The 12,187-nt window shown below is 26.4% G+C and overlaps 1 pseudogene; it reads left to right on the top strand.

Moving 5' to 3' along the window:
* The first annotated feature begins 6,887 nt into the window (after window positions 1-6,887).
* On the top strand, window positions 6,888-8,174 carry LOC149511259 (cyclin-D3-2-like; annotated as a pseudogene).
* Window positions 8,175-12,187: the final 4,013 nt, after the last annotated feature.

The raw sequence follows: 12,187 nt of genomic DNA, 5'->3' as shown, positions 1-12,187 counted from the left end.
TTGAATACCCAATATAACTCCAAATTCATATATAAATAATTTAACTTCAAATTCATATATAAATAGTTTTTGATTTCTTTAAGCCAATTATCAAATAACAATCAAAATTTTCACCAAACTTATAGGCTTATGGGATCATAATGTTCCAAAATTTTCTTGTAGTCCAATATGTCCTTTATGCTTATTTCACAATGATTTAGTCTTAGTAAATCATAATTTTATAATTCTTAATATTCAATCAAAATCCACCGTTTTTTTAAATGACATTTTTCCACGGCTACAACCTTAATTTTCAAGCAGGAATCATAACATATTTCTTATACCATAATATGTGATATTCTTTGTTAACATTACTCAAACAAACTCATATTCTATCTCAATCAAAATCATAATCACTATTTTATCATAGGACTATTAATAAATCCTTTGCCTTTCAAGTACAATTGTAATTTTTCACACTTCAGGCTAATCACATAAGATTCTAACTCCTGATATCAAGGATAAATAATTTTTAATAAAATAAAATATATCAATATAAACAAATGTTTTATTATGCATATAACACTATTTATCACCAGTACAATATAATAAACAAAAGCCATTAAGATAAATTCTAAAACCGTAATACCCTACCCATATAATAATCGAATTCTAGTAAATTATTAAAAAGTCAATTCTTACGATCAAGTTATATATTACTTATTGAAATCAAAATCACACTAATATTATCAAAATCCTCATTTGCATCATAACTTCTATTGATCCTAACTGTAAGTGTAAAAATCGTAATCTGTAAATAAAATTTACAATCAATAATAATAAATATCTCAAAACTTCATATCAATTCTTGTCAATATAAATTTTCATACTTTATCTCAACAAAAATATTTTACATCCATTATAAAAAAAATTTAATAAAAATCCATTAAAAAACTTTGAAATCTTAATTGATTGAAAATCTAACTTCGATACCATAACACCTCAAAAGATTCAAATCATTCTCTACAATAACTCTTGAGCTTAAAATATCCAATTTCTATAAAAATCCCACCAAAGTCACTTTATTTAAAGGCATATCACTTCATCGCTTAGCTAATGTTTTATGCTTTAGCTCCGAATGGTACAATAAATATCATGATTAAAAATTCAACCAAACCGATAAGCAAACATAAAACAAATCACCAAAAATAAAAAATTTCAACCTCAATTCTATAGGACCTCTAAAGATAAAAATCCACTACCAACTTGAGCTTAAGGTATTTATCTTATCAAATCTTTACACAAAAATCACTTACAACTTATCATTACTCATAATCAACTTCACCAAACTTTCTCATCATCACAATTCCAAAACTGATGTCTAAAAATTAATTGGATTAGGAAATCTAGAATCCACAAAAATCACAAAACATCAAAATCTCCATGGATCGAAAATCTAATCTACCATAAACTTATAAAATTTTGACAGATCAAAACTATTCTCCATAATAATTGTTGAGCTTAAAATATCATTTTCACCAAATTCACATCAAAATCATTTCACTTACAACTACCAATACTCTTTATCAAACTAATCCAAAATTTTTTTCATAACACAAAATTTCAAAACTAATATCTTCATATTAATCAAACAAAGTAACCCAAAATCTCCAAAATCACAAACTTGAACTTTGATACCACTAATTTATCATGCCCAAAACTTGAAGATTTAGGACGTAACAACGTCGCATACTCACAAGATAAATCTCACAAGCATGCAAGGCCATAGATATCGAATTAAATCAAAATCTCTAATATATCAAATTAAATCAAAATCTCTAATAATCTCCAAACTAATATTTTAAAGAATCTCGAGTCTACAAAATTATACCATTTACAAGTTGGTTGAATATACTAAAATTCTTACTAGCAAATCTTTTATAATCAATAATAAAATATTCACTCAAAAGCTATACAAAGTTAAAGACAGATGTTAATCTTTCTAATTCAAGTAGTTGTTGAGATTATCTTCCCAAGATATAAACATCGAAATCTAAAAAAGTAAAGAAAATGAAAAGAATGAGTACGATGACTCAGTAAGTAACTGACATCCCCTCAGTCGAACTAAACATGCTACAAAACATTTAGGCCAAAACATTAACTAAATGATTTAAAAATATTTTGGATAATCTTGTATTCACAAACATATTCTCAAAACCATATTCTTAATTCACAAAATGAAATCAAATATTACAAAATTATAAATTTATTTAGTTTTTCGTAACATACTATGACCACACTTAACCCATAGACATAAGTCAAAATTAGAATTTTTTCTCTAGTGCAATGGGATAAAAATATATCAAAAGCAATTAGATCATTCATAATTAACCTGTTAGTGCAATGAGACAGAATAAAAATCATAGTAACCTCTTTAGTGCAATGCGATATAAGTATATCATTGATGGTATGGTGAATAAAAATTATTATTCTCAACTAGAGGCAAGATTCAAAATCTGTATCGATATCACAAAGTACATGTCGATATGGCTGACAATTAACTCTCATTAGCAAGGTCAGAACATAATCATACTAGGAGACAAAAATCACAATATATTTTTAGATTACCAAACATATATAAATTCAATATTTATAATTTTTTTCAAAACGTAATCTATACAAAGTAAATTCTATAATCATTCCGAAGTAAAATTTTATATTTCGACAAATGAAGGATATATAAATATATTATTACGAAATTATATTTGAAAATTAAAATAATATCAAACCATATTCTAAACTCATAACAAAAAAATCATATATATACTTTACATACTCAACCCGATTTACAAAACAAATTAACAAAATAATATATATTATATATTTCAACTGTAAATATATTGAGACTAATTTTTAGGGACATAAAAATCGAAGGGATATAAAATTACGTACTTAATGTGCTAAAACGAAACTTAAGCAACAAATTACTCAATTCTCTTAGTATCCTAAAAATTCAAGAAATATTCAAAAGTCAAAATTTATCTCAAAAACATAAATTTAATAAAACAAACCTTTCGCAAGTCATCCTAAGCAAATTGGGTTGTGTGGCAACATTTTCGACAATTCGAAACTAATTGAAAGTATTTTTTTATCATATAAAATAAATTTTCTTTTAATATAACAAAATGCCTAAAATTAAGTATAAATATGAAATAAAGAATTAAAATATAAAAATTAGTAGCAATATAGATTTTTACAAATTTTTAATTTTTAATACTTAACAGTAATCTTTTCTTTTTTCTTTTTTGTAAATCTAAATATAACTTAATAACCATTTAACATTATTAAAAATATGAAATTAACACAATAAAAATATATATAAAATAAATAATAATTCATTAAAACTCATGTAATTTATAACTAAGTAAATTAAATGGTGGCTGGAAATAATTTTTAAAATAATTAAAAACGAGAATTTCTAAATTTTTGAAATTTTTACATTCTATGATCATTTGGCTTACTTTGAGCCACAAAATCTCAAACATCCTACAGTTTCTCGTGACAACAAAAATGATGAGTTTAAACTAAGAATGTAATACTACAACTTAGAATTTTGTTTTGGCAAAAATGATTTTTTGACACCTATATTTCAAAGATCAAAACTTAATAAATTATTACAAACAGCTTAGATTTTTTGGGTTTTAAATTCATGAAACCTAATTTAAGGCTTCAATTCTCTTAGCCTATAAATAATTTGAATAAACCAATTGTACCACTAGAAAGTTCACATTTCTTACTATCCAAAGTACTTAAAGTTCGACTAAATTAGCCAACGAAGTAGGAAGTTTTGACGGCTCAAAGTTAGGCATATATAATTGTCAAAAACAAAAAAATCAAAAAATTGAAACATTAAATTCTCCTAAATTACTCAATTAAATGGAGTAACACACATACCATTAGAAAAGTTTTAAAAGAGACATTTCAATTGGTACCCACAATTTCATCGAAAAGTTGCTGGAATGGTACTTAAAAATTTAAAATATTAAAAATCTTAACATAATATTTAAGTTTTTTTTCTCATAAAGACCAAAACTAAAAAGAGTTTAAAAAACAAGTTTTACTTTCAAATCTTCAATTGCATGATTAAATTCTCAATCTCAACTTTTTTTTCTCTTCCTTAAAGGCTTTTTTTAGTTTTCGTATCCCTTCTCTTTCAGAAAAACTATAGAAGAAAAACTAACAAAAATTTTCTTTCATTTTCTTTTTTTTTTTTAAAGAAAATCCTTTCACTCGAACCCTTTACTAGTTCTATTCAATCAATAATATGTGATTCTATAATGCAATAGCCATCAAGGCTTGTTTTTCTTTTTTTTTTTTTTAACATATGTATTAGATCAACTAATTAGGATATAAAATTAAGCTTAACATGTAATTAGTTTTAATATATTTATCATATGAAAATTTTTTATATAAATTAATATTATAATTATAATGTACTCCAAAGATTCGGCATAATTATTTTAGGTAGGGAGCTAGCGCTGCAACTTGGTGACATTTTTATTCCATACATCAATAAGATATAACCTTATTGATTAGGCCGCTGGCTATCGTACAAGAGACTGAGCTCTGGTATGCCCTTCATCAGGTCTGCTGTCCCAATAATAGTTCAGTAGGATGAGTTAAAGATGGATCCCCAACCTGGATTTGCAATCTGTAAGGAAGAGAACAAAGACATTAGTGCTGTCTTCTCACAAAAGATGAGAAAGTAAATGTCAGACTACAAAACTTAAAATGAAAAGTTGACCAATGCTATGTCCCAAGCTTTAGTATATAGTATAGGCATGCATGAATATGTGCAAAATAAGCAGAAAGAAATCAACAGCTCTTCTGAATGCACGATTTTGACTCGCCTACAGATAGCCACAGACAAAAGAACGAAGAAGAAGAAGAAAATTGTTCCAATGTTCTATTTTAGTAAGGCTGGGATGAGTCTTTCATTGGCCATGATCAGACTCGCCCATGGGCCATGGACTGTTTTGTTTAATTTGGTTCTTAAAGTTGGATAATTAATGGGCCTAATATCCCATCCAAAATTATTACCATCGTAATATATCACAATTTTTCGTTCCAATAATTTTAAAATAAAAAGTTTTTATCTCTTAATAACTAAATATATATTTATATTAATCGTAAAACCTATATTTGAATAAGGGGTATCACGATATAAATGACATCAACTTAATTAAAAAAATATAAAAAACCAAATAAAAGTCAAGAGTACTCATGTCTTTCAATTTTTATATAATATATTTTTTTAAAAAAATCCACATACTTTTTTCTTAAAAAACTGCCCACTTATCTTTTAACCGAAAACCATCATAACTTTTTCTTTGCTTCCAAAATATTTTTATTTTCGTTATTTTTTTCTATTCCACCCATACAATGGATATATATATATATATAATCTTATTCAAAACGTGAAAAGATTCGATTTTCTAAAAGAAATTAGAAATAGAAGTGAAATTACTAGAAGTTAGACTAGGGTGGCAAAGATGACAAAATAAAAAATAAATATTAATATAATTGTTTTTTCATTTATCCAATTATAATAAAGGAAAATTGTACAGGTGTTAAAAAATTAATACTTTATGATTTATCTAGCTAAAACTAATTAATTAACATCTATATAACTTTATAAAAAATGGATCCCCGAAGGGATTTGGAAATGCCACATGTCTTTTTTTTTTATATATATTAAGCGTGTTTTATTGGTTGACATTTCTGTTTTTTTTTATGTTGTTTTATGTTTGACTTTGTTGGAAGATGAATCAGTTTTTTTGACACTTGTTTTCTTTAGTGGTTTTGTATTTGACAAATGTAAATCTTATTCACTTTCAAAACTTCTTTATGTTGTTTCTATTTATGTTTAAAATAGAGCTGTTGTGGGATCTAAGATAACTTTTTTTTTTGTGTGAGTTTTCCCTTTCATCGAGTAAATGTTAGAGTAAAAATCCCACTCAAATCTCACATTGTCTAATTTTTGGTCTTTTTTTTTGTTATTAAACAATTTTTTTTTCAATTTTATGTTTCTTTTTGTCTTTAATTTGTTTAAAATATTTGTTGTGAGATTTACATGTTGGTTTTTTTTTATTTGTTTAAAATATTTGTATAAAATATTTGTTGCATATTGCATGAATGATAATATGATTGGATTTTTTTTAAAATTGGTTTGTGTTTTTTGTTTAATTATTGTTGCATATTTGTTTTTTGTGTGATTGATTTGATTTTTTTAACTCAAATTCACCTTGGTTGTTTTAGATTTTTTGCAACAAAAAAATTAAAAAAACTAAACATGCAACTCAAATTCTCATAGTGATTGTTTTTATGTTTGTTTAAGTTGAGTAAAATTTTATTTTATTGGTTATAGGTTTCATTTTTATGTTTGGATTTAACGTTTGGGTCTTTTTGTTGACAGGTGTATTATATTTATGGATCCTTTTGCTATTCTTGAAATTTTTTGGTGTAAGATTTTAGTTTCTATTCTATTCATAATTTTTTTACAAAAGAGCTTCCTTCTTATACCTTAAGTATCGGAGTGTTTGGCCATAATGTAGCAATGATTTAAATGAAGTAGGTTTAATCATGAACTCCTATTTGTGTCCAGTAGCTGAATCTACTGATGTTTTGTTGGATTGCTTCAACGTTTTACTAAATTGGACTCTTCTATTAGTGCCTTTGTTTAAATGTTCCTCAGGAATATAGCTTATCTTGATTTATATTAAAGATTGATGATCTTGCTATCGAGTCATAAGTCGACACATTATGTTTGCTTTCATTAGTCTTCCCACAGGATTAGGGGCTAACCATGGTACCATGATTTGTTTAAAGTCAACCTTAAAGCTATTGGGATGTCAATAGTAGAAGTTGGCACCAAGTTATATGTATTCAACTTAGGTTATGAAGTCTCGAATAAAGATATTAGGGTAAAGTGATACCTTTATTTATAACTTTAAGTGTGAAGGAGTTTCTATTATTTTTTAGTGAAATACCTTGAAACTTTATGTACATCTCAAAAACTTTTCTCTGAAATAGGAGAGCTGAAAAGTGATGTAGTTCATTATGATAAAAATGACCAATCGAGTGTAAGTTTTGTGATTTATACTTATTGCTTTTGATATTTTATTGCAATAATGGTTATTATGCCTTTTAATCTGGCTTAACATGATTAGGCATCTTGCAATATTGTAAAGACTTAAATTTTTCTTAAATTAGTGTTGAAAACATTAAAAAAACTTATATATTTGTATTGCATGAATTGTGCAGATTAATTAATTAATTTATTAACTTGCCATTTTTTTCGGTTTATAAATGTTGTGTTTTGGTTGATCTGTTTAGGTGGAGGAGAGTATATAAGTGTTTGAGGCCAAAACTATCCAAAGAATAGAGATTTTGGTATTCTCCATGCTTCAATGGAAGATGAACACTATAACCTCGTTTTCATTTCTTGATTACATTGCAATGAGACTTGGATTAAAGGACCATCTTTGTTAGGAATTCCTTAGGAGATGTGATCGCATTCTACTCTTTGTCATTTCAGGTTAGCACCAAAATAAAAACCTCATTTTCTTTATTTATCAAATTAGTAATTGGATTTGAATTGGATACACTATGTAATCTATATAGAAAAAATAAGATCAATTATATTATTTTTATGTTTTTTTCAAATTTTCATATTTTTCTTAGTTTCTGTTAAATTCATTGGCAAATTTTAGGTTTATGTGCTACTTTCCTTCAATGATGGCCACTACTATAATGTTGTATGTTGTGGATAGTGTAGAACCTAATCTTAGAGTTGAATACCAAAACAAGCTATTAGGCATCCTGGGAATTGATAAGGTATCATATTTCTTTAGCTTTTTCCAATGTTAAATGTGCAAATTTCATCCTTCTTAAATCTCAATTTATCTTTCAAATAGGACAATGTAGATGAATGTTGTAAGTTGACAATAAGATTGACAACAATAAAAGTAGAAGGCAACCAATCAAACAAGTGCAGTTTTAGCTCCATTCCAAGAAGCCCATATGGCATAATGGATGTGTCGGTTAGTTTTTATAAAGCATAAGATTCATGGGCTGTGGCATCACTTGTGTTTTCATTACTTGAACCTTTATTCAGGAAAAGTAAAACTCAGTAAGACTAGTTCCTGAAAAGGATAAGCCATGCTCCTTTAGACTTTCTCAACATTCCTCGCTAAATTTCCTCTTCAATTCATCTCTTTTTTTCCCTTTCTTAAACTATAAATTGTCTTTGTAATAATATTGTTGTTCTTTTGTATGATGCACAAGTTAAATTGCTTATCATCTTTATATTTTCTAACCAAAACCCAAATTGAGATTATCTTCAGTTTTCTTATTCTTAATCGTCCCTTTAGGGTGACTAGTGAGGAAATTTGAAAATAGAGATGGTTTGCATTTTATCTAAAAAAAAGTAAAAAAAAAAAAAAAAACAAATATGAATGTAACGATGTGGAGTCATTGCATAAATGCTTAAACCTTTTTGTTTTATGAAGATAATGTTAATTTAACTCACTATAAATTAAAAAAATGTCACATTTATAATATTTTATTTACACATTGATTGACAAACATACAAAGGTGTGTATTTATATGAACACATGCATAATATGAGTATCCATTGGTTCCAATAACCTTATTTAGGCCTTATTTCCAAAAACCACCAGTAATATATGCTATGAGATAAGGAAGTTTGATATTTCAAGCACATTATATGGGGCCAGAAGGATGTTCAAGATTATATAATTTTTTTGTTTAAAAATTAACATTTTCTATTCAACAATTACCTAATAAAATATTAATTCAATACAATATAAAAAAGTAATTAAAAATCGAACGAAGTCAGGCCCCAATTACTAGTTTATACATGACAAAAATGTCACAACAATATTCTTGTGAAAGAAATAAAATAGAATTAAAACATTCTCTAAGGTCAATTAAGACTAAATGCTTAATATTAAACATTTAGGTGGTTGCTCAATTCAAAATTAAATGTTTTAATTTATATAAATAAATATTAAATATTATCGACTTGTAACAATATATGATTTTTTTTGTCAAAATATGCCATAGGTCATTGTACTCTTTGATTTTTATAAATTTAGTCCCTTTAGTATTATTTAAAATCATTTAGTCCTTATAATATTATTTTTCAAATATTTTAGTTCAATCGTTAAAAATGCGTATGGATTAAATTTTTTAAAAATAATGTTATAAGGACTAAATTCCTAGAAATCAAAGAATACAAGAATCTATGACACATTTTAACTGTTTTTTAATAGAAACTGAAAAATAAAATATATGCGACGTTAAATTTAATAAAGTGGAATTAAGTTTTTTATGTAAATGATTCGCAGAGAAGAGAGATGTTTTTACCCATTTTTTAGTTTTTTATTTTTTAATAGAATATTTAGAACATGATTGAAGTGCGTACGAAAAAGGGTTTGTATTTATTAAACATATGCAGATATAGCATTTTTATTTATATATTTCTTTCCTCTTTTCTTTTTATTCCATTATAGCTCTTATTACAGATATGGTGCAATTTGATTATTATTATATATATTATATATTTTTATTTTATTTTATTTTACCGCTCTTAGTCTTAGGAAAAAGACACATGATTCAGAATAGAAAAAAAAAGACTATTGAAAAAAAAAAAAGAAATATACGCTTGTTGAAGGTGAAGTTTATAAATAAAGCAATTCCTTCTGTCGTGTATCCCCGATTAATGCAACCTCAGATGCTTCAATTGTTGATTTGAGTATTGAGCGAAAGATGGAAAGGCTCTTGCTTTTCTTTTTTTTCTAAGCTTATTTGATTTCTCTTCTTCATTATCCTTTCTATTTAAAACCTCGAGAACTTAGGGTTTACTACAATTTTTAATTTTATTGAAATTAGGCAAGAAAATCGAAAAAAAAAAAAAAAAGAAAACTGAAATGCAAACGAGGAAGAATTTAAAAAAAAAAGAAGCATCTAAGAAGACAAAAGTGATAACCTCGTTGCCAAATCAAATGACAAAGAAGATAGAAGGTAATCTCATTTTCCTCTTTTTAATTAGATTAAGGGTTTTCTTTTAAATTTTTTGTTTTGAAATTTTAAATTGGAAATAGAAGAAAAATTGGAAATAAGTTAAAAAAAATTGAAATGTGTAGATTGGCATTAGAAAAAGTGACATTCCCGCAGAAATAGAGGAAGAGGAAATCAAGAATTGATGCAATTCCTATGGTGCAAACTGAAGGCATCGTCGTTAAAGTAATAAAAAAAGATGAACTTGATGGAGAAAAGAATGAGCTTGTTCTTCAAGACACCTTCGCTCAAGAAATTGTTGTCTTGGTTAAAAATCCAAACATAATATTAAAATTTGAGATTATTGATGACAAAGATTGTTTGGGTTAACAACGAATTTAAACCCAAAAGTTATTTGGGTGATTTAGGATAAAACAGATATGCTTTGAGTGATTTTAGATTTTTTATTATTTTTTTTTCTAATAACTTTCTTTTATCATTGGTTTGATAATATTTGATAAATATATTTTTTTTCATCAAATACTAAAAAAAAGTAACCAAATCAGCATTAACGTGCTAGATCAACTAATTTTTAATTTTTTTCACACATTATTATAACGCGTATATTTTACATATCAATTTTTATTAAAAAATTTTTATATTATTACAAATCAATAACATTAAATTTTTATTTATATAAATTAAAATATTTAATTTTGAATCGAGTAATCATCCAAACTTTTAATCTTAAATTAAGCATTTAACCATTAATTAATTGGGCCATTGAAGTCTTTAGGTGGGATACGAATTGATCACCATTTTTCTTTCTTTAAAATGCATTTGAAACTCATGAAAACTATTAGTATTACTAATAAAAAAAAAGTACCCCAGAATTTCAAATTGCTTAACTCACGAAAAGAACATATGAAACTCCCAAGTCGCAGGCAATGCTAAATCCAAAAAAAAAAAAAATCAAATTTAGTCAAGAAACACGAAATTACTATTCCCAGCAGATATCGGCTAAACCCAAATTCAAGGACCCAGAAACAATAGGAGCAAAATAGTTATCCACCCAATGGATTCATAAAAGCCTTAAAAGAATCGGTTAAAGTAGCCCAATGCATGGCCCTTTAGTCCAGAAATTACTTTTTCATGGGGTTCAAGATTGTTGGTCGATACCCATATGCTTAGCCTGCAATTTGCAGTTCTAAATATATTTATTTAAAAAAGTGGCATTATTGTGCTAAATGCAGTCATTATTTTAATTAACTAGATCAATATCACTTTCTTATTTATAATCATCAAATATTAAATTAGTAACCTTTCTAGTAACGTAAATCATAGATGTGCTAAAATTATGCTCCACCTCAATCATCCACATTTATACCTTGTTTTGGTCAATTATACACAGATATACTTTTATTACTAATTATAATATATATATATATATATATATAATTGAAGGAAACGAAAGTCCACACCATTATATATACATGATGCTACAGGCCACCAAAATCAACAAATAAAGAAATAACTAAATGAAGTACTTGTGAATTACAATTAGTCAACTTGATTTAAAGAGATTTCAATTCCCCCATTTCCTTCAAACTTTAATATCTATCAAATGCCCACTTGCATAATTGTTGGCCTTCTTGTATTAGAATTACGTCAACTTACAGCAGTTTTTACTTGCAATTCCTCTCATCCCCACAAACCAATTGGAAAATAATCATATTGAAAGAGGAAGGTGACATTTATTAATTCTTAATGGTATATACTACTATATATATAAGAACTTGGCTAGTCACTCTCCATTATACATTTTTTCTTAAAGTTTACATAATCTTTCAAGAAAGAAAGACAAGTTGGTAATTGGCAGGGAAATTTTAGGCAAATACTTGGAGTACCCGGGATGTCTTTCTCAAATTCATGTGTGTATACTAGTTCTTATAATTTAGCCAAGTTGAAAATGCTAAGTTCACATCTCTCTTCTTTCAACACCATCTGCTTTTTTCCTGTCAAAAACGAAAATGCCACAAGTTCACCAATATTGTAAAATTGTTCAATAAAAAAAACCCATATATATATATATATATATAGTTGAAATTCATGATTAAGCGCCCTA

Source organism: Durio zibethinus, chromosome 26 (genome assembly GCF_047325235.1).
Source record: "Durio zibethinus cultivar Kanyao isolate XHJ-2024 chromosome 26, ASM4732523v1, whole genome shotgun sequence".
In the NCBI taxonomy this organism is placed as follows: domain Eukaryota; kingdom Viridiplantae; phylum Streptophyta; class Magnoliopsida; order Malvales; family Malvaceae; genus Durio; species Durio zibethinus.
This window is presented reverse-complemented; position numbering and strand designations above follow the sequence as displayed.